The sequence below is a fragment of the Aquarana catesbeiana genome, linkage group LG12, assembly GCF_042186555.1.
Source record: "Aquarana catesbeiana isolate 2022-GZ linkage group LG12, ASM4218655v1, whole genome shotgun sequence".
NCBI classification, from domain to species: domain Eukaryota; kingdom Metazoa; phylum Chordata; class Amphibia; order Anura; family Ranidae; genus Aquarana; species Aquarana catesbeiana.
In genome coordinates this window covers 186,945,933-186,970,936 of record NC_133335.1, presented here as the reverse complement: position 1 = coordinate 186,970,936, position 25,004 = coordinate 186,945,933, and the positions used below count along the sequence as shown (strand labels likewise).

Here is a 25,004-nt window from a genome sequence, read left to right as displayed (position 1 = left end):
TTAACATTTTTAGTTGTTTTTTTTCTGTATGAATCCTCGGAGGAACATTTAACCTTCAATAAGTGGTCATTCAGACAATAGGCAAGATGAAATCTCCAAATAAAAAGACTTACAGCAAAAAAGCACTTTTTATTACCGGGGGCGATGGTTAGAGCATCTGTGTCACGTACCTGAAGGGAGACTGAAATGACAAGGTCGGCCTCTCTTATCTCCAGCCCCGGTCCCGCTGAGAGTGGAACAGAAGGAGCCAACGGACAGGAGGAACACGAGTGCCTGCAGATGAAGACCCAGAAGCTTGTAACAGGAAGTCGCAGCTGGTCGCAAGACTGAAGTTGAGGCACTCGGATGGCAGTGTTGAGCCAAGCAGGGTACAGGAGCAAGGTCACAAGGATAGCTGGGTTCAGTAGCAGACGGGCAGCGAGGTACCAAGTCATCAGGCAGAAGCAAGGTCAAATGGAGAGCCAGGATCAGGAGCCAGTAATCAAGTATACCAGAGTCCAGAAGCAGAGTCAAATGGAGAGCCGGGATCAGGAGCCAGTGATCAGATATAACAGAGTCCAGGAGCAGAGCCAAACGGTTGCCAAGTTCAGCAACAGGTATCAGACAGGATAAACACAGGATTCAGGGTATCAGGAGCAAAGCTGAAGACCAGTTAGCACTGATCATCCTTTAATTAGGCCGTCTGGTGCCTACTGGCACTAGGGACGCTCTCCTGCGTGTGCACACTGTCCGTTGCGCACGCGCATGTGCATAAGCACCTATGGGCATTTGCAGTCACGCATGCGTGCCAGACAGTTTCCACTGGTTTCCTTACAATCTGTCATATGTTGCCATGCTGTATACTTTCCAAAAAGGGATATTCTCCTCACCTCCTTTGTGGTCAGTTGCAGGACGTGATAAAAAATCTCCTACGTGGGGACAAAGGTTTTACCATTTATCCATTCTGTACAATTTTATGCTCTGGCCAAAGTGGCACTTTCATACGAAGTTAATTTATATATACAAAAATTCTCATGAGTCTGCTGTAAATATAAAGTACTGCTCTGATTGCACTGTAAAAACTAGGCCATAGAATATATAAAGGCCACCACACATTGCTTGCTTGAAGGTGCCAAATACAGTAAAATGTTTCCTAGAATTTTGCCCAAGCTACTCCAATGAATCTGACTAAGCAAATTAGGAGTTGTTCAGTTTTCTATATTAATAATGCAATGACAGCGAACACTATGCATTTCAAAGCAGTGCATGCATTTCCAAAAATGTGTTTTTATTTGGTTGTAACATAAAATAATCTTTGTTTCAGATCTATTGGTGACCAATACTGACTTCAGCAAAGTCAGAAATGCCACAGCTCACAAGACCCTAGACTACGACACCAGTGATATGGTGCTCAGAAGGGGACAGCCATTTACAATGGCTTTTACATTCAACAGACAAATAACATCAAGTGATGAGCTTAAAATAATTGTGGAAACAGGTAATATGATTTTCTGAAGTGACCATTCTGTTAACTCCCAAGAAGCAGATGCAGAATACACATAGGCAATGATTTGAGCAGAATAAACTGGGGGTATAATATCATTATTATTAGTAGTAGTAGTATTATACATGATTTAGATAGCACCAACAGGGAGACAATACAGTTATAATACAATAAAATACAAGAGGATCAAGAGGGCCCTGCTCAGAAGAACTTACAATCTAATAATTATGAAAGAGGTTGTGGAGGTAGGTGAGTGGTGCCGTGTATTAACAGAAAATCGTGGAGTTGCTAGGAGAAAAATAAACATTTTATTAATGTATGATATAAAATACAGCCTATGCATTTCATTAGACTAGGGCTGACCCTTCTTAAGGCCTTTGGTAGGATGTATGGTGCCTGCAGAGACTACTGCAGATGCAACTGACAAACATTGTTTTACGATTCGAACCATCTATGGCTGGCTTTATAGTTTCAAGTAACTACTGCTACCACATCAAATGTCACTGACTTACTCGCAGACAGGTGCAGGTCAAAGCAAATAGGCTGCCAATAGCTGGCACAGTGATGCTTCCCTAGCCACCCCTGTGTTTGGTCAAGAGTAGGGATGAGCCGAACACTCCCCTGTTCGGTTCGCACCAGAACATGCGAACAGGCAAAAAATTAGTTCGAACACACGAACACCGTTAAAGTCTATGGGACTCGAACATGAATAATCAAAAGTGCTAATTTTAAAGGCTTATATGCAAGTTATTGTCATAAAAAGTGTTTGGGGACCTGGGTCCTGCCCCAAGGGACATGGATCAATGCAAAAAAAAGTTTTTTCGGAAGCAGTATTTTAATAATGCTTAAAGTGAAACAATAAAAGTGTAATATTCCTTTAAATTTCATACCTGGGGGGTGTCTATAGTATGCCTGTAAAGGGGCGCATGTTTCCCGTGTTTAGAACAGTCCCTGCACAAAATGACATTTCAAAAGCAAAAAAAGTAATTTAAAAGTACTCGCGGCTATATGAATTGTCGGTCCGACAATATACATGTAAGTTCGTTGATATAAACAGCATGGGATTTCCCCACAGGGGAACCCCGAACCAAAATTTGAAAAACAATGGCGTGGGGGTCCCTCTAAATTCTATTCCAGGCCCTTCAGGTCTGGTATGGATATTAAGGGGAACCCCGTGCCAAAATTTTTTTTTTTAAAAGGCGTGGGGTCCCCCTCAAAATCCATACCAGACCAGGGTCTGGTATGGATTTTAAGGGGAACCCCGCTCCAAAATTAAAAAAAAAATGGTGTGGGGTCCCCCAAAAATCCATACCAGACCCTTATCCGAGCACGCAACCTGGCAGGTTGCAGGAAAAGAGGGGGGGACGAGAGAGCGCCCCCCCTCCTGAACCATACCAGGCCACATGCTCTCAACATTGGGAGGGTGCTTTGGGGTCCCCCCCAAAGCACCTTGTCCTCATCAACATGGGGACAAGGGCCTCATCCCCACAACCCTTGCCCGGTGGTTGTGGGGGTCTGCGGGCGGGGGGCTTATCGGAATCTGGAAGCCCCCTTTAACAAAGGGACCCCCAGATCTTGGCCCCCCGTGTGAAATGGTAGATCACCTGTTACGTAACGGGTGACCCCGCCCCCCTCTGACATCACGGGGAAAGCCTTAGGGAAGTCCCTGTCAAGTCCCCGTGCGTCAGAGGGGGGCAGGGTCACCGGGTGGCCCCGCCCTCTGTTATTTAAGAACCGTCAGAAGACGAGAAGCGTCACACTGCGGGAGCCTCCCATCATGGATATGGAGCGGCCCGAGAACGAAGAAGGGAAGAAGACGCCGCAGATCAGAGGAAGATGCTGGACGAGAACACCAGAGCAAGAAGCAGAGGATCGGAGGAAGAAGAAGATGGAGGAAGGAACCGAAGGAAGATAGAAAAAAGAAGATAGAAGAAAGAAGATGGAAAAGAAGAAGACTTTCAATAAAGGAATTGTCAAAAACTGTCTCTTGTCATTTTTAACATTTTTTGACACTTTTTTTGTGAAATGGTAGGGGTAAAGTACCCCCTTACCATTTCACACAGGGGGTCGGCTGGAATCTGGGGGTCCCCTTGTTAAAGGGGGTTTCCAGATTCCGATAAGCCCCCCGCCCACAGACCCCCACAACCACCGGGCAAGGTTTGTGGGGATGAGGCCCTTGTCCCCATCAACATGGGGACAAGGTGCTTTGGGGGGGACCCCAAAGCACCCTCCCAATGTTGAGGGCATGTAGCCTGGTGCAGTTCAGGAGGGTGGGTGCTCTCTCGCCCCCCCTCTTTTCCTGCGGCCTGCTAGGTTGCGTGCTCGGATAAGGGTCTGGTATGGATTTTTAGGGGGACCCCACGCCATTTTTTTTATTTTGGCGCGGGGTTCCCCTTAGAATCCATACCAGACCTGAAGGGCCTGGTATGGAATTTAGGGGGACCCCACGCCATTTTTTTTAAATTTTGGTTCGGGGTTCCCCTGTGGGTAAATCCCATGCCATTTTTATCAATGAACTGTTATGTGTATTGTCGGACCGACAATTCATTAATAGCCCCGAGTAGTTTTAAATGACTTTTTTTCCTTTGAAATGTCATTCTGCTGACAGACTGTTCTAAACAAGGGAAACATGCGCCCCTTTACAGGCATACTATAGACACCCCCCCAGGTACAAAATTTAAAGGAATATTACACTTTTATTGTTTCACTTTAAGCATTATTAAAATCACTGCTCCCGAAAAAACGCCCATTTTTAAAACTTTTTTTTTGCATTGATCCATGTCCCCTGGGGCAGGACCCAGGTCCCCAAACACTTTTTATGACAATACCATGCATATAAGGCTTTCGAATTTGCCGCGAACACCCCAAATTGTTCGCTGTTCGGCGAACTGGCGAACAGCCAATGTTCGAGTCGAACATGAGTTTGACTCAAACTCGAAGCTCATCCCTAGTCAAGAGATTTGTTATGTCACATGATGGAATTCAGGGGGGGGGGGGCATTCAAACATGTGAATGGGACAGTCATCAGCAGATCTCTATTTTGTAGGGGAGGTAATTAGCACCTGCAGTATACACTTGGTCATCTGTGAAAGTCCCTTTTTCACTCTATGCAAAACTACAAGTACCATAAATGGCTTTAGATGCACCTTAACTACTAGACTGTGTTATTTGACCCTGGTATTCATTTTCAGGAGGAGTTTACCAACAGTCGCATAGACTTCTGGGGCACTTTCCACTTCTGACTCTAAAACTGAGGAGTCAGGTTTAGGCAAAGTCAGTAAACTTAACAAAGGACAAATAAATGCTTCAAAAGTATGACTGCAGAGCATGGCTATTCAGTTTTTTTAAGCCCTGTTTTTAACAATTCTCTGTAAAAGTATATCCATGGTTAAAAATTACAATAACTTACTACTAACACTATCCTAATGTGACTTGAAGGACTGGTGTCTGAAAATAATTCAAAAATAGTTTTTTACAGAATTGTCTCATTTCCTGCCTTGTCTAGCCTAAGATTTGTCAAATTTTATAATCCATGAACATTAAAGAAGACAATTATCAATTAGGTCAGATGTGTCAATGGTGCAGTGGTGCCAAGTGTATTAGTGTTCAGTGTTAGGGGTGAGCAATCGTTGGCATAGTAGTGGCAAGAGCAGAAGTGCACATTGGTGAAATGATGGCGAGTGGGACACAGAGCATTGGTGCACTGACATGTGATTGCAGTAGTGGAGAGTGGTGTAGTGTGTTTTTTGTGCAGTGGCAGCAAGTGGACTAGTGCGCATAGGTGGCAGCAAGTGGAGCGGTGTACATGAATGCTGTGGCAGTAAATGAAGATGCATTGGTGCAATGGCAACAACTGGAGCTGTACACATCAATGCAGTGGCAGAGAGAATAGAACAGCAGATTACTGCAGTGGCAGTTAGTAGGGTCCTGCACGTTCATGCAGTGGCAGTAAATCCTGCCACTGCATGAACGTGCTACTTCATCAACATACTTGACTCCATTCAGGCCAATGCACATTAGTGCATCGGCCTGAATGGGGTCAAGTATGTTGATAAAGTAGCATCAAGTGCAGAAATATGCATCAATGCAGTGGTAGCCGGTACAGTAGCTCAATTTGGTGCAGTGGCAATGAATGTGAAAGTGTGCGTTGGTGCTCCAGCTGCTTCATGATTCCCATATTGATGCCCACATACACTGTGCTCCATTAGCACTCACCTTCCTCTCACTTCCAGTCTGTGGCTGCCAAGCTGCTTTCTTGTTGGCATAGTGACGCTCACAGCACAAAACAGCAGTATTTGTGTGTATGGCAAGCAGGAATCTGTTGGGTACTAGTGGAATGTACACAGTAGAGGTCATGAGAGCCACAGTAAGAGGAGTGTAAGTACCAGTTGAGGATAGCGTATATAGGCATTGTTATGTCAACTAGGAAGCAGCTGGTGACCTTTCACACTTGTGGCTCTCGACTGCTCTTGAGCCATGTACATTAACAGTTTGATCACCCATGCCATGCCAGTATTCATTTTATGCTCATAAAATTGCAAGTTCCATTTACAACAGAAATGGGAAGCTATTTTTTGTAAAGCGGAACTAAACCCTCTCCTATCGTTTTTAGCCAAAGAAGGTGCCATCTTGGCCTTTGTTTGATCTTCAACTGATATGATGCTGCCCATGTGATCGTTTATGATACCAGCCATTTAATTTGTTTGACAGTGTGGTTGAGAGCACAACAGGTGTGGCAGTTACTGTACATTCCCAGCAAGTGCTGGTAATGTAACTTTTTGGAAACTGTTAAATCGATGGGTTTAGTTCCGCTTTAAACCTAAAGAAAGAAAAAAAGGCAATGCCATAATAACTAATCAGATGTTTACATCAGTTAGGTGTTGATTGGTTGCCAAAGGCATTACAAAGCCACCCTAGTCATACCAAAACAGTTTGACTTATTAGATTGCAATGGCTAGTGTGTAACTGTTTTCATTGCATGTATCTAAAATGGTATGTAAAAAGTATGGAATTTCCATTTTAACAAATAATGACTTTTATTCTCAGGCCCCTCTCCATCAACACAGACAAATACAAAGGCAGAAATGCCAGTGTCCAGCTCTAGCAGTGGGACATCCTGGAGTGCGGTACGTGAATCAAGCAGTGACAACGATATGAACATTACAATAAATATTCCAGTCGATGCAGGCATTGGCCGCTATAACATGAGCCTACAGATTACCAGTGGAGGAAGACCAAATGTCTCCATAGTGGGAACCTTCATTGTGCTGTTTAACCCATGGGCAAAAGGTAGGTTATCTAAATTGCTTTGAAAGCATGTTTTACTTGTTTACTTAATGGTATGATTAGCATGTTCAGTACCAACTGAAGAAACAATCACAAGTTATCAACATCACATACACCCACACACAAATCATGAGTTAGAGGGTAAATCTCTGCAGGATCATCACAGATGGCAGTTAAATCCTATATACAAATCCAACCAGCACCTAACTCTGAAAGTCTCGGATAGGGAGTGCCTGACTACTTGTGATATGGTGTGTCATCTTAAAAAAAGGGGTTCTGTGTGGCCCCAAAATGTCAATGAAGGAACATGTTTTTGACACCTTCTTTGTTACCTGTTTTGATGAGCCCTCAAAAAACAACTGAGGTTCACTATAGGGTGTTGACTTTTTCTATTTTATGAGTAGTTAAAATCTTACAAAAGTCCTAATTAATCAACATTAACTAAAACTGAAGGAGAAGCTTTTGTTTTAAATATGAACTCTGGCTGGGAAAAAATAAAAACATTACTATTAGTTAGTGATCCACTTCTTTATTGGCATTTCATAGGTTTTATTTTAAAATAAAGGCTCTAAGACCTACATATACTTATTTTAATCTGTGGTCCATGACAGCCAGTCCCTACCCTGTTTCCCTGAAAATAAGACCTGGCGTGATGGCTGCAATATAAGCCCTACCCCCCAAATAAGCCCTAGTTAAAGTCCTTGTAGTTCTTATTTTCAGGGTAGGGCTTATTTTCGGGGAAACAAGGTAGGGCTTATTTGGGGGGGTAGGGCTTATATTGCAGCCATCACTGACAATCACGCTAGGTCTTATTTTCGGGGAAACAGGGTATGTCCTCTGATCTTTCAGCACTGCAGTGCATTCCTCTGGCAATGTCCATGTCCTTTGCTAATGCCTGCAAGCAATCACTCAAATAGTCTTGCACTAAGGGCTTGCTCACATATGTGTCAATACCATGTGTAGGATAAGTTTACTTCTTAGAAAAAAATAATAAATGCACATTTTTTTGCTGTTAAAAATATGTGCATTTATTATTAATTTTTTGAAACCTGTAAAGCATTTCACCAGCGATCTGCAGATTGCTGATACCATGCAGGTCTCTTGCAGATCTATAAGGGTATCTGTGCACTCGTACATCCCATATGGGCAATCAGATACACTGACAGGAAGAATCAATGAACTAGTTCATTGAGAACTACAAGCCGACAGCCGCAAAGGATTGTAGTTCATTCACACACAGAGCTCTTTGTATGGATGACATGGCCATGTGGGCGGAGCTGATTTAAAAAAATAACAGTACCTGTCACAGGGAGGGGGGTGGTGGGGTCTTCAAGTAGTGGCTGCAGCATTGGAAACATTTTACATGCAGGCCCGGATTTACTCCCTTTGCTGCCCCAAGGCCGGGTCCTTCAGTGCGCCCCCCCCCCCCCCCCACACACACACACACAGACACCACCATTCTCGTCCTTTATCGATGACTGCTACAATAGATCAATTAAAAACATATCTCCAAACACGAGAACACTAAAAATAACTGGCTTTAATTGACTCTCAGGCCTTATCTCTTCTCCTCACGTAACGAGTCACGTCACTGGTCACAGTCTCAGAGACCCCCTGCCACTGTGCCACTGCCACTGTGCCCTCAAACGCTGCCACTGTGCCATCAAACACTGCCACTGTGCCATCAAACACTGCCACTGTGCCATTAAACACTGCCACTGTGCCAAATGCTGCCACTGTACCCATTAAATGCTGCCACTGTGCCCTCAAACGCTGCCACTGTGCCCGAGTCACGTCACTGGTCACAGTCTCAGAAACCCCCGCTCCCGGCCTCGCAGTCGGCGCAGAGGAGGGTAATGCTCCGCTGCCACTGTGCCCATCAAACGCTGCCACTGTGCCCATCAAACGCTGCCACTGAGCCCTCAAACGCTGCCACTGAGCCCTCAAACGCTGCCACTGAGCCATCAAATGCTGCCACTGAGCCAAACGCTGCCACTGTGCCCTCAAACGCTGCCACTGTGCCATCAAATGGGAGCCAGGGGAGGAGAAAGAAGACCTACCTTGTCCTCCTGGCCAGCTCAGCTTCGAATCTGATCAATTCCTCCACACTGCTGCTGCTAATTTCACTTGACCCCACTCTACTCCTCCTGCCGAGGCTTCTGTTCCTCCAAGTCCGATCATGCTTGCTTGCAGGCAGCATAGCAAGGGGCGGGCCAGAGCTTCAGTGGAGCTCAAGGCCCCGCCCACCCGCGGCCCGCTCCTTGATCAAATAAAAAGCAGCACTGGCACTGCGCGTGCGTGCTGCTCATGCCGGCTATCTGATGACTGTCTGTGACAGACAATGGGGATTTTCAGTGCTGATTTGCGGGCAACGCATGCGGCGCCGCCCCTGCACCACTGCCTCCCCAAGGCCTGGCCTCAGTGGCCTTGTGGGAAATCTGGCCCTGGTTACATGTTAAACCCTAAAAACGGGTGGAGCATCTAATCCTAAAAGTGAACCTAACCTTTAAGCTGTATTTATTCCACATTTTTAAAGCCTCATAACCACCCTTCAATGCCTGCCATGGATATTACAATGGCACCATACGGTGCTGTTCACACAGGAGCTGTGCAATTGTTTTTTGCTCAAAATTAAGCAGCATATTGCTTTCGTGAGGCATCGACGTTTGACAGCCATCTCCATTGATTTCAATGGTAATGCTCTGCAACTGAACCTTAACTGTACCCATAGCATTTATGGTGTGTTAATGAAGCATTTATAAAGTGTTAACTGGGTGCTGAGGGGGGGTGAGGGGCAATAGAGATTCCTGTATCCCAGAATGCACTGGGAAATAATAGAGAACTAGGACAGAGCAGCTCCAGTCACTTCCTGTTTGTACAGAACAGCCATGAGGTAACAAAATTTACTTCTGTGTGCAGGCAAAAGCATCAAGCCAGCAAGCAAAACTGACAGTGCCAGCCAGGCAGGAGCAGAGGAATTGAGCAGTATTGCCGTGGCAAAGCTTTTTGTGTACCCAAAGTTCAGTTTGACCAAGCCAAGTGTCAAAGAGATCAAAGTATACGAATCCATTTTTCATTGAATTCACAAAAATGTCAGCTATCACACCACAGCCTAACCACACCTCAAAGTAGATCTTTTCCTCTACATCACTTCCCCTTTAAGCCCTTCCCACTAGAAAAGTGGTCTCCAAACTGTGGCCCGAGGGCCGGATGTGGCTCTTTGCTAGACTTTACCTGGTCCTTGGGGGACTATTCCTCCCACGGACACCAACATTGGCGCATAATATCTGTCACTGACACTAAAGATGGGGCACTATTCCTCCCACAAGTATCAATGATGGTGCACTATTCCTCCCACTGACACCAACAATGGGTAACTATTTCATCCGCTGATACCAATGATGGGGCACTATTCCTCCTCCTCCTACTGACCACCAAGTCTGAGGCCATGTTTATTCTCACTGATGCTGGGCCCAAGACATTTTCTACCCTCATTGGCCCCCTAAAGTCTGAAGGACAGTGAACTGGCCCTTTGTTTGAAAAGTTTGGAGACCCCTGCACTAGAAAAACAACTTTCATGGGCATTTATTAAGCATTCTTGAAGCTTTTTTAACGCTTCAAAAACACAACAAACAAACATAAATGTATTCTTCATAATCAACACACATCTAAACGAGCCCTAACAATGCTGCTATGATGAAATCTACATGACCAGTTGCCATAACGAGAACTATCATTGCTAAAGATCATGGGACCACTGATTAAGGTTAGTATAAAGTATACGGGTCTTAGAAACTATATTTTTTTTAAATAAAAGTTATAGAATGCCTGGTAGCAAGCAGAGGGTAACAAATAGAGTTTTATCCCTGGCCAGAGTTCAGCTTTAAGGGCAGTCTAACATTTTCAGAAGTTGAGGTTTCATGTTTGAAATGGGTGGATGGGACAATTGTTTTTTTTACATGCTATACTCACCATGTCCTACTCTACCTTTTCCTGCCTAATGAATACATAATTGAATGTTCCTCTTTCTCCTCAGATGATGAGGTATACATGAGTAATGAAGCAGAGAAAACAGAGTACGTTCTGAATGATGTTGGACTCTACTGGTTTGGAAATTGACCAGTTATGATTCTAGAAGATGGGATTATGCACAGGTGATTGCCATTCCTAAATATTGTGCTTATAATTAGTATGAGTAAGCTGTTTCCATGCACTACACTAATAATCGCCAACAAGCCTGAAGCATTTTTATTTATGTTTGGGTAGCTGTTGGAGAGTTTTAGGCCCCTTTCACATGGTCTTTCCGATCAGGTCCGCCTGTCAGTTTTTCAGGCGGACCTGAACGGACGCTCCATTCATCCCTATGGGGTACGAATGTCAGCGGTGACATGCCCACTGACACCCACTGCTATCCGATCCTGTCTGTGAAATCCAGATGGATGGAAACCCTATTTTCCATCTGTCTGGTGGATCGGATGGGATTGGATGAAAACGGACAGGCAGTCTCCCCATAGAGGAGATCAGAGATCATCCAATTATCCGATCTCCCCATAGAGGAGAGCGGAGCTCTGACAGGTCCGTCTCTCCACAGTGACCGGAGACGGACCTGTCATCCGCCTGCTCAGCGGGGATCAGCGGATCGATCATCCGCTGAGCAAAGCTGAGTCCATCACTTCCTACTTAGTAAAAAGTTGTCTGCAGAATAATAGAAGACAAATCTCTCCAATAGACCCCATGTTGTAGGAAAAGTTTGACATCTAACCCTCCTTCACTCTATCCAAAAAAATAAGAAAAATGTTTTGGTTGCACCTACACTTTAATATTCAAATAAAGCATTTAATAGGTAATGTGACTAGGATTTCCTATCCCATAGTATTGCCTACAGTGTAAATGTAGGTGCAGTGTGGAAACAACGTGGTGTTCTGTGTCTGACAATGTCATCTATTCACCATTATAAAGAAAACCCTAAAACATAACCTTTTAAAGATTTTATATTTCATGGGGTTCAGAGGGATGGCCGTTGTATATTTGCTTTTCCCAGGGCTTTTTTTTCTCAGAGATTAGGTGCAGGAGCCCATCCCCCTCATCCCACGGAGGAGAGTAGCGATGTGATGCTTTGTGCATGCTGCATCATAGGGTGGATGTTGATAACAGAATGCAGGGTTCAGGAGTGCGTTATGCACAAAATGCAGGGTTTAAGAGTGTTCTGTATTGTGTTACACACACAATGCAGGGTTCAGAAGTGCGCTACTAAGGAGTGCAGGATTCGGGAGTGTGGTGCACACAGAATGCAGGGTTTAGGAGTGCGTTATGCACAGAATGCAGGGTTTAGGAGTACACTACACACAGAGTGCAGGGTTCAAGAGTGCATTACACACAGAATGCAGGATTTAGAAGTGCATTACATACAGAGTGCAGGGTTTGAAAGTGTGCTATGCACAGAATGCAGGGTTTAGGAGTACACTACACACTGAGTGCAGGGTTCGAGAGTTCATTACACACAGAATGCAGGATTCAGAAGTGCATTACATACAGAGCGCAGGGTTTGAGAGTGTGCTATGCACAGAATGCAGGGTTTAGGAGTGTATTATGCACAAAATGCAGAATTCAGGAGTGCGTTATGCACAGAATGCAGGGTTCAAAAGTGCACTGCAGCGAGTGCACCTCTACACCTACATCCAAAGCTCACCTCTGCAACCTTCATCCACAGCTTATCTCTGCAACCCCCCAACCCTTCCTCCTCAGAAGCTAAGCTCTGCAGGCATTGTCTTCAGGTCTGACCTCTGCACCTCCACAGGCCTCACTTTTGCACACACAAAACTCACCTTCTCACCTCTCAGCAGCCACCTCTCAATAGTCTTCTTTTCCCACACAGTGCACACTTATTTGCGGCTCCGCCTCTCCCCCGTTGGCCAGCGGTGGCAGCAAGATCATCCAACAGGGGGCGTTGCTATCCAGGCACCAGGCTGCAGCTGAGCATGGGTTGCCCCCCTGCAGTCCATAAACACATTGCACCCTGGTAGCTATCCCTTCCTTGTACCCTCCATGAGTGCAGGGCAGGGAGGGTTGTGCTGTCACAGAAGCCAGGCTTCTGTGTTTACAAGTGACATCAAATAGCTTACCTTTTGTACCACCACCCCCTCCCTTTAGAATGTGAGCTCTACGAGCAGGACCCTCCTATACCTTTTGTATTGAACTGTACTGTAATTGTGTTGTCTCCCTATACATTGTAAAGCTCTGCGTAAACTGTTGGCGCTATATAAATCGCGTATAATAATAATAAATAGCGGTGTGCACACTGCTGGAGGTGGCAGAACTCCATTCAGCCACATTTTGCCTGAAAAAAAAACTTGGGTTTTCCCACAATTTTTAAGACAGTAAATTAGAATGACCTCAGTACAATCAGTGTCCATCCTTTATGGGTCATTAATTTTAAAATGTCCATGATTAGGTCTCTGTAAGTGGACCACTCTCATTGTAGTATCCTTTATAAGAGCTGGTCTTACTGGTCACACTATGAAAAAAAGAGGAAAGAAATAAAACTAGGCTCACTTATCTCCTTCCAACCCAGCGCAATGAGTTTCCAAACAGATTAACACATGCTGGCACTGTGATTAATCACAATAAGATAGAAATATATAATCTGGCTGCCACTTAAACTAAAAAATAAATGAATATGAGATACAACAGTCTGTCACACTAAACAAACAAATGTGAAAAGACACATAATTGATACAATTGCATATAGGGTAAATGCACATAAAGTCACTAAACATTAAATCACAGATCTGACAAGTGCTGAGAATTGACACAATTGCATATAGGGCAAATGCACATAAAGTCACTAAACTTGTCTTTCCGATAAAGTCGGAAAGACAAAATTGATCAGGGAACGATCTCATGGCGTATTGAATAGATCTACATATACTGCGCTCTAATGTCAAGCATAATCTTTGGGAAGGATTTGTACTGAGCGGCTCACTGGTTTACAGAGTCTCCCGCACGGCTTTTTTGGCATTTCTGATCCATTTCCGTTCCTTTGGCTGAACACTGTCAGCTTGGAAACCTGACACTAAGTCACTGGATGAGAGGATATTGACGGCAGTTATGTGAAACAGCAAGGCTTTTTCTTATATACAACTTGGACAACACACATATTAATAAATCCTTTGGAAAATAGTACTACTCTATGTGGAGCCTGTCTTTTTTCCTTATATATGCTGATGATGTGGATTTCCAAGCTGGCCCAGCAGTAAATCAGTGGGAGATCGTGAATGCTTATTATCTGCAACTTTGTGGTGAGTTTGAACCCCAGAGGGGCGTGTGGAGCATGGGTTTGAATACGGTGATTGGTGCACTATCCGACCATCTCCACTTCTTTATTCACTTATGAAGCTAGCCACGAACTTTACCTTCACGTTTATCCACTTGTCAGATCTGCGATTTAATGTTTAGCGACTTTATGTGCATTTACCCTATATGCAATTGTGTTAATTCTCAGCACTTGTCAGATCTGCGATTTAATGTTTAGCGACTTTATGTGCATTTACCCTATATGCAATTGTGTCAATTCTCAGCAATTTGACAGGAGCGCCGCTTTGATATTATGTGTCTTTTCACATTTGTTTGTTTAGTGTGACAGACTGTTGTATCTCATATTCATTTACTGGTCACACTGTTTAATTAACTCCAAATATTTGAAATTTAAAGTGGCTATAAACCCAGTCTCTAAAATCTCATACTGTATAAGCTTTAACAAAGTAATATAATTTCAAAAGTTGTTTAGCCTCCTTAAATCTAAAGCTCTCATTAAATTATTACCTTGTGATTCTGCCATGCTTCTCTGGCGGTGGCTACAAGCAGCTGTGCTGACACACGTAGTGCAGGCCTGATCCACCGTTGTCACTGTCAGGAAGCTTTTTCCGAGCAATGATGTGCAGCCAATGCTGCAAGTGTATATAGGCAAGAAGAGGCTGAAGGAGATGCAAAAGAGGATTTAAAGAATGTAAAGACAATATTTTGTAAAATAAAAAATGGCAGTTGTTATTTTTTCTTGTTTATTTAGTTTTTTGTTTTAATTACCATCCCACAGTTTGAAGAAGACATATTGAACATCACCCTCACCATGCTTGACAAGAGTCTAGACTACGGGAATAACCCAGCTACAGATGTGTCTCGCAGAAATGATCCCATTTATGTGGGAAGAGTACTAAGTGCTATGGTGGGTGAAATAAATTTAACTTGTCATAATTCAAAAAGATTTAACTCTAAAAAACTCGACAAAGTAATCTGAATGTGTTCTATAGGTGAACAGCAATGATGACAATGGAGTCATTATTGGGAGATGGAGCGGAGACTATAGTGGTGGAGTGAGCCCAACAACATGGAACGGAAGTGCTGCCATTCTCCGCCAATGGATGCAGAAAGGACCGGTCAGATTTGGGCAGTGCTGGGTGTATGCAGGAGTACTTTGTACAGGTGCAGCTTTTCAAAATTACTACGACTAACAGTATAATCCTTTTCAATAGAACATTGATAGGGAAGGTTGAGATATGAGGCACCAACTTTCTGAGATGAGAAAGTACCCGTATTTATCGGCGTATAACACGCACAGGCGTATAACACGCACATTCATTTTAAGAGGGAAGTTTCAGGGAAAAAAAATAAATTTTAAATAAGGAACTTTGAAGCAAAATAAGGGTCAGTACCCATCTGCAGCCTCACCATTGCCCATCAATGCAACCTGATCAATGCCCATCTGCAGCCTCACAAGTGCCATCAATGCAGCCTCATCAGTCCACATCAATGCAGCCTCACCATTGCCATCAATGCAGCAGCCTCACCATTGCCATCAATGCAGCCTGATCGATGCCCATCTGCAGCCTAGAGGGGACAGGGAGGGGGGCGGGAGAAGCCCCGACAAATGACATACAGTGAGAATCTCCTATGATAGACAGAACAGTGGTCCAATGGTGGCCCAGGAGACGGGACTTCCTATTACAGAGGCCGCCAAGTAAACAGGAGATTCTCACTGTATATAATCTGATGGTGCTCGTCCCGCTCCCCTCCCTGTCCCCTACAAGGCAGCTAAAATTGAAGTATTGGCGTATAACACGCACACACTATTTGCACCCGATTTTCATGGTGAAAATATGAGTGTTATACGCCAATAAATACAGTATTTAGCACAAAGGGCACACTGCACTATGCCCCTATGTAAACCAAATATGCAAATGATTAGTTAAACCCTCCAGTGCTTTTTCACCACTTTTTTCTATAGTGGCTTTTCAAAATAACAAATGCAATTATTTGAAGGTCAGATAAAAAATTAAGTACAGCACAACACTTGATAGCCAAACCTAAAATTTATAGAAGTAAATCAGACTAAAATTGGAAATCTCCCTCACCAGATATGGGACATAGAAAGCAATACAGCACTGACAGAATTTCAAAATCTGTCTCCTGACTTCTAAAATATGTGTTTCCTCTTCTTTATCACAACCACCAAATACACATGAAAAAGATTTATCATTATAATTTTTTGTTTTGCAAAGTACTTTCTTACCATATTCCAAGTTCCAACCTGCCCCCCTTCTCTTCTGCCATGTCTCATCTGACAACAGCTTTGAAGGAGAGGGCTGATTCATAGCTGCAGCTTGTCTTGGCTGTGAGCACTTTGCAAAGACAAGTAACAGCAAGAGGAATGCAGAGGAAGGGGGATGTGTCAGTCTCTGCATTCCTGCCACTGCTTTTCTATGGAAAGCGCTTACAGCTGAGATAAGCTGCACTTATGAATCAGCCATCTCCTTCAAAGCTATTGATGGATCAGCTACAGCAGTGGTAACAGGTTGGACCTTAAAACTTTAGTTAGAGAGCACTTAGCAACATGGGATAAAGTACTACATGTACTTTGACCAATAGGATACATGACTAACAAAAATATTATGATAGATCTTCTTTAAGATTTTCCTTTATTCCTGAGTCATCTGACATCCATTAAATAAAGAGTAAGGGGAAATCCCACAAATGAGGGTCAACAGAGGTTTTAACCCTTCTACAAAATTAGAAGCCCAACTCCAATTAAATAAAAAGGTCCAGCAAATCGGGAAAAGAGAGATAGTGTTATTATATGCAGAAAGACTGAGTAAGATTTGACCTGGTCTCCAAAAGTCTGATTTCTTGTCTAAGTGATCCCTACATCACTAAGGGCTTGTTTACACTTGTGGTTAGGAGGCCATAAACCACACGTTTTTTTCCTTCCCCCAACGCTCCCTTTTTAGATGCAAAACTTTGCAGCTGCCACAAGAATTATAACCCCTATCACGATTGACGGGCCGTACTGCCCACTCAACATGACCCATTCAAGGAAATGGGGCTGCACTGCAACTTTTTTTACGCATCTGTGTGTATTTACGGGGTTAAAACCACCTGTCAAGTGCTTCTGAAAAGCAATCCACACTCAGATCACTTTTCAGAGGCATTTGACAGGTGGTTTTAACCCCGTAAATACACACAGATGCGTAGAAAAAGTGGCAGACCTTACCACTAGTGTAAACATGCCCTTAAGGACTCTGCAGTGACATAATGTTTAGAGAAGGCAATCACAGCACCTGGCAGGGGACACAGGCATCCGCCAACTCCCAGATGATTTGAATGACAGAGAGAGTGTCTCAGGCTGCAGAGTTTAATTTGGAAAAAGTAGGAGATATAGGCCACTGGAGAGATGAGTATATTGCCTCTTTTCCTAAAGGACCTGACAGGGTGGCTTTGAACCCAAAACTGTGCAAAAAATATTTGATTTACAATTTATTTTTGCTGACCAGCCATAATCAATATAAGCATAAAACATATATTTATAACATATAATATCAGTGTTATATAAATATACTTCCATACAGAAAGTTTGTAGTTTATGAAAAATTATATAATGGACATCTACATGACATGAATATAAAATAGTTGTACAATAATATATTTTTTCTTTTGTTGCCCAGCACTCAGATGTTTGGGGATACCAGCCCGTGTAATTATAAACATGTCTGCTCATGACACTGATGGAAATCTCTTTGTTGATGAGGTCTATGATGAAAATGGTGTAAAGGATGAAAATGAGACTCGGGACAGCATTTGGTAAGTGTGTCAGGTGCACCTAATGAAAGAAAAAAAAATTGTTGTTGGACGATTAGGGCCCTTTCACACGGGCTTTCTGATCAGGTCCGCCTGTCAGTTTTTCAGGCGGACCTGATCAGACACTCCATTCACTCCTATGGGGCAGCGGATGTCAGCGGTGACATGTCTGCTGACACCCGCTGCTATCCGATGGGATGCTGTCCGCCAAATCCAGACGAATGGTGACCCTATTTACCATCCATCTGGCGGATCGGATGGAATTGGATGAAAACGGACAGGCGGTCTGACTTCATCCGATCTCCCCATAAAGGAGAGCGGGGCTCTGACAGGTCTGTCTCTGCACAGTGTACGAAGATGGACCTGTCATCCGCCTGCTCAGCAGGGATCAATGGATCGATCCCCCCGCTAAGCAAGGGGAGTCTGTCAAACGGACAAGCCTGTGTGAAAGACCCCTTAGACTGGGCTCACACAAGTGTGAATTGGATGCGGATTTCACAGCATCCAATTCGCATGACAGGAAAGTGTGTCCGACTTTCAGTGGAGCCGGTTCACACACCTCTGGAGCGGCCATGGTCCGAATTGCAGAAGGGTCCTGTGTTTCTTCTGGTTTGTTTCAGGTGCAAATTCAGCCCAAAATTTGGACCTGATTTGAACCTGAAACGGTGAACAGACAATCACTGGACCCCCTGCTGTGAGCTGTGTAGCTAGTGTGAACCCAGCTTTAGACTTAAAATAAAACTTTATATCCTATGTCAGGTTTTTATCATTGTATACTATCTCATGGGGGAGATTTAGGCTGGCCATACAATATACAATTTTCTAATTCAATTTCTTTTAGATTTACCTTGAACTATGTAGTACAAGGGCCTGTCTGATTGCATACAAATTGAAAAGGTTTAGGTCTTGTCTCATATTGTATGGTTTTGGTATATCTGAAGGAAAATTGTACAAGAAAAATTGTATAATATATGGCCAGCCTCACCCTCTCTTTTTGTCCCAGAAATATAACAGGAAGTGAGTAAAAATATTCCCAAATGAGGGAAATTCCATCCTTCACAGCTGTCGCCATTGTAAGATCTCCCTTTACTGATCCAGTGACTAAAACAAAAACTTTAGTTTCCTATCGTGTTTTGTCCTATTAACAATATACTGTAAATATTGGTGACCAAAACAGCAATGGAGATTCTTAGTCCGTATATTGAGTTGGCCCACCCTTTGCAGCTATACCAGCTTCAACCCTTCTGGGAAGGCTGTCCACAAGGTTTAGGAACGTGTCTACGGGAATGTTTAACCATTCTTCCAGAAGCGCATTTGTGAGGACAGGTACTGATGTTGGACTAGAAGGACTGGCTCGCAGTCTCCACTCTAATTCACCCCAAAGGTGTTCTATCGGGTTAAGATCAGGACTCTGTGCAGGCCAGTCAAGTTCCAAACATTCTCATAGACACACTCCTAAACCTTGTGAACAACCTTCCCAGAAGAGTTAAAGCTGTTATATCTGCAAAGGTTGGACCGACTCAATATTGAACCCTACGAACTAAGACTGGGATACTATTAAAGTTTATGTGTGTGTAAAGGCAGGCGTTGCAATATTTTTGACAATATAGTGTGTACAGTATCTCACAAAAGTGAGTACACCCCTCACATTTTTGTAAATATTTGATTGTATCTTTTAATGTGACAACATTGAAGAAATGACACTTTGCTACCATGTAAGGTAGTGAGTGTACAGCTTGTATAACAGTGTAAATTTGCTGTCCCCTCAAAATAACTCAACACACAGCCATTAATGTCTAAACCGCTGGCAACAAAAGTGAGTACACCCCTAGGTGAAAATGTCCAAATTGGGCCCAATTAGCCATTTTCCCTCCCTGGTGTCATGTGACTCATTAGTGTTACAAGATCTCAGGTGTGAATGGGGAGCAGGTGTGTTAAATTTGTTATCATCGCTCTCACTCTCTCATACTAGTCACTGGAAGTTCAACATGGCACCTTATGGCAAAGAACTCTCTGAGGATCTGAAAAAAAGATTTGTTGTTCTACATAAAGATGGCCTAGGCTATAAGAAGGTTGCCAAGACCCTGAAACTGAGCTGCAGCACGGTAGCCAAGACTAGACATGTGCAATTTGTTTCATAACGAATCGAAATTCAGCCAAATTTTGCATCTTTCGGACATTCGGATAAATCCGAATGTCAGAATAAAAAAAAAAGGAATTTCAACTAATACGAAAGAAATTATAGCGAATATAATGAATGAATTCGACATGATTCGGTAATTCATTAAAGATCTAATGAAACAAAAGGTCAACTCAAAATAAATCTTACACTTCAATCAGCTGATTAATTTTGCGCCGGAGGTTGGATTACTGGCAAAGTGCATTCCTGAGAACTGAGTGAGAAGGGTGTTGTATTGTATTTGAGCAGAGGAGAAGAGATATTGTCATTGTGTGTTAATAGATTCAATAAACAAAAGACTTTTCAAACTATAAATCATTGTCATGAATATATATACATAAATCAAATCAAATTTCAACTAATATGAAAGAAATTATAGTGTATATAACAAACTAATTCGACATGATTCGAGATTCAGTACAATGAATATCGGCACGCTACGAATAATAACAAATTATCCGAAAACTAATTAACATAACATAACGAATATAACAGAACATAATTATGTATTTTACAAATGAAAACGAACCGAAACTAAACGAAATTTCCCGTTGTGCACAAGTCTAGCCAAGACCATACAGCAGTTTAACAGGACAGGTTCCACTCAGAACAAGCCTAGTCATGGTCGACCAAAGGAGTTGAGTGCACGTGCTCAGCGTCATATCCCGAGGTTGTCTTTGTGAAATAGACGTATGAGTGCTGGTAGCATTGCTGCAGAGGTTTAAATGGTGGGGGGGTCAGCCTGTCAATGCTCAGACCATATGCTGCACACTGCATCAAATTGGTCTGCATGGCTGTCGTCCCAGAAGGAAGCCTCTTCTAAAGATGATGCACAAGAAAACCGGCAAACAGTTTGCTGAAGACAAGCAGACTAAGGACATGGATTACTGGAACTATGTCCTGTGGTCTGATGAGACCAAGATAAACTTATTTGGTTCAGATGGTATCAAGCGTGTGGGGCGGCAACCAGGTGAAGAGTACAAAGACAAGTCTGTCTTGCCTACAGTCAAGCATGGTGGTGGGAGTGTCATGGTCTGGGGCTGCATGAGTCCTGTCGGCACTTGGGAGCTACAGTTCATTGAGGGAACCATGAATGCCAACTTGTACTGTGACATACTGAAGCAGTGTATGATCCCCTCCCTTCGGAGACTGGGCCGCAGGGCAGTATTCCAACATGATAATGACCCCAAACATACTGCCAAGACAACCACTGCCTATCTAAAGAAGCTGAGGGTAAATGCGATGGACTGGCCAAGCATGTCTCCAGACCTCAGTCCTATTGACCATCTGTGGGCCATCCTCAAACGGAAGGTGGAAAAGAGCAAGGTCTCTAACATCCACCAGCTCCGTGATGTCATCATGGAGGAGTGGAAGAGCACTCCAGTGGCAACCTGTGAAGCTCTGGTGAACTCCATGCCCAAGAGGGTTAAGGCAGTGCTGGAAAATAATGGTGGCCACACAAAATATTGACTTTGGGCCCAATTTGGACATTTTCACTTAGGGGTGTACTCACTTTTGTTGCCAGCGGTTTAGACATTAAGTTATTTTGAGGTGACAGCAAATTTAAACTGTTATACAAGCTGTACACTCACTACTTTACATTGTAGCAAAGTGTCATTACCTTCTGACACCAGACAAGAAGTGAAAAGCAATCTTACAAACAGGGACACATTCTTGAGGCCCACAAATGCCAGGATAGTACAAATATCTCTCAAAAGACCCCTTTTGGAAAGTAGGCAGTCTAAGGTATTTATTTAGAAAGAGGCATGGCATGTTTTTTAAAGTTGTAATTTTTTGTCACTACATACTGTAACCAGTGCAGTACAGCGTCATCATATAATTGGGATGGCAGTGATCAGGGACACTGACTGGTGACAGTATGTTTTTTTACATACAGTGACCAGACCAATACAGTGTTACCTTAGTAACACTGTACTACTCTGAGGAGGGGATCAGGATTTTTTTTTTTAGTTTTTACAGACTATAGTTTACAGACTATAGTTGCTTATATGAATTTTACAGTTATAAGCAACCATTTTTTCTGAATGAAAAATACTCATGCAGTGCCCAGATAGCAAGCAATTGAGCTGCACTTTTGAAAATGACTTGCTAAGCTATTGCTAGACTTGCCAGACTTCACAAGTTTGTTGCACAATTGCAGCAAGTCCGCATTGGATGACTCCAGATCAACTTTCTTTGCAAACATTCTGCAAGTCTGCTGCAAGTTCTGGTTCAGTTATGTTGTGCAATAGTCATCCCACCACAGGGGTCACTGTGGCTGAATTTTCATTCTGTAGATTTGCAGAGCTCTTGCTGTAGACTCACCACTGCAACTTTGCTCTTGCTAGAGATTTGCCACGCAAATATGCTATAAATTGGAAAAGTGTCAACTAAAACTTGTGCTTCAAGTGCTCTGCAAATGTCAATGAAAATGTGCAGCAAGTTAACAGACTTACAATTCAACGCTGCCACAGATTTGTGGCAAGTTTACTTGCTATCTGGGTGTTTACTATTGTGATTAGCTGTGATTGGCCACAGTTAATCACATGGTACAGATGGGCTGTGATTGGCCTTGTCTGTACCATGTGGTGACCAATCACAGAGCTCATCACAATAGTACACAATGAAAGGCATGAATCAAAGCCTTTCATTGTGTACAACTGTCATGTGATCTGCTGTGATTGGCCACAGTGGTCACATGGTACTGGCATTGGGCCGGTACAGTGATCTGTCATTGACCATGTCCGGCAGACACAGTGGGTGACATATCGCACTGGAGTGTGGCCCGTGGGGCGCATGAGGGTTGATCCTGGGAGAACGTCATATGACGTCCACCCAGAACAACAGTGCTCCTGCCTGGCTATCATTTTACAATAGGCCAGGCGGGAAGGGGTTAAAGTATAACTAAAAGCAAATCTTTTTTTTAGTTTTGGATAGAGTGGAGAGGGATTACAACACCCATCATGTTTTTTTTTTTTTTTGCTGTCTGTGACCAATTAGGGAGATTCTATTTGTGATGTGTAGCATTATCATTTAAAGGGAAAGTAAAAGAAAATCCAACATTTTGGGTTGTCCCAGAAAAGTAGTAGAGGGGAATCCAGTGGGGACACTAAGTCTGGTGACCTGGGGGGGGAGAGAGGCTCAATGGATTTACTTATTTTGCACTTCCTGTTTGGCTATGGGACAGGAAGTGAAGATAAATCTCCACAATGGGACAGGGATGGCGAAAAAAAATCTGACAGGAGTTATAACTCTCCTTTACTCTATCCAAAATGAAAAAAAAAAGTTTTGCCTATAGTCCTACTTTAAAGAAATACAAGAAATCCGCGCTTAGGAAAAAGAGAACTGCAGCCCCCCTAGTTATGAACACCACCTGGGTGGGGTCCTAAAAACTGAAAAAAACTCTACAGGGGAATGGCGCTGTTCACAAAACCTAAGTCAGAATGGCATATGATGAAAATCAACTACATCAAAAAATATATTGGTAGGTGTGGGGTGCAACATAACACAATATCTTAAAGGATGGAAATGTGATGTGTAGACTATTAATGCCCAAAACTATAAGTGTACAACCAATCTTAAAAAATTATATATATGAAAAATGTTTAGAATGTGAAAAGAATGAGTGTTACTTGTCTGAAAAAAAAAAAATATATATATGGACACCAAAATTATATCCACACATAAATAAGTGTAAACTCCAATGAGCAAATAAGAAACAAAAATAAAAATAAATGTAAAAAAATAAATACAGTGCTGGTCTGCACAAAAAGTTATTAATGAGTGATAAAATGACAGGTGCCAATCCCAAATAATAAGTCCCAAAGATATATAGCGATCAAATGTGTATCTGTATACAATAATAAGTCCCTAAAATATATATGGCGAAAAATGGTGTGTAAGAAAAAAGTCTGTGAAAAGTGATCCTGTGCAAAGGAAGAATGTAGTGCAATTAGGTGAATCTTCAGTGGTCCCCACTTTCAGCCGTATCACCCTATTGTGCTTGCACTCACCGGAGCACCCCACCCCTGCAGGGGTAGCAGACGTAGTGGATGTATTCCAATGATGTCGGCCCCCTCTAGCAAGAGGTGTCCCCTCGAATCCTTGCTGCTATATTCCACCTCTCCGGATGCGGCATCAAGGATCTCCACCGACGGGCGTTCCCATATATAAGGTAAAGGGATGAGCCTTATAGTGTGAATCTGTGGAACCAAAATTGTACTTTATTAAAATTTATTTCTAATATAAAGTTAAAAAGGAGCTGCTGTGCTCCGTTCTGATAAACACAAAGTTACTTCCGCGATCGCCGGCGTGGTGAGGGCTTGCGTTCCGCAGCCAGGCTGAGAGAAACCGGAAGTTCAGACAAGGAAGTGACGTAGTGCATGCCAAGTAAGTCCCGTCTTATGCGTTTCGTCATAAGGATGAGTGATCACCAGGCACTGCATCCCTGAATAAAAAATAGAAAAAGGTTTTGCGTACCAGAATGGGACTTTTAATGTGCCATGAATAAAAACAAGGGTTTAGGTAAAACACATGTTATCTCAACATATCTCCTGGATAAAATACATCACTGTAGAGGTAGTAAAGGATGGTCATCTCCAACACATCCTATTTCGGGGATGGGAAGCCATACTGCAAGGTACAACTCTTGAATAGGCACATCACATTACAAAAGATGGGTACGGTGTGAGTATATATATATAATTTATTTATTTTTTATAATTGTTGAGCTGGTATACTTTCCTTTTTCTTTCTCCCCCTGCAGTCCACCAAAGACCCCTCTGGGCTCTAGTGGTGGCCGTCTTTAGTTTACGATTGGCACTTAATAGGAACCCTTAAGTGGGTGTAGCACATGAGCGCAACACAAATATTTTTGATGAGAAATGATTGTAAGATATATACAGTATACCTATGTACAGTATTTGATGT

General features: G+C 43.0%; 1 pseudogene; it reads left to right on the top strand.

Annotated features, from left to right (window-relative positions):
- Window positions 1-25,004, top strand: part of LOC141113384 (protein-glutamine gamma-glutamyltransferase E-like) — a 104,366-nt pseudogene that overhangs the window by 17,329 nt on the left and 62,033 nt on the right.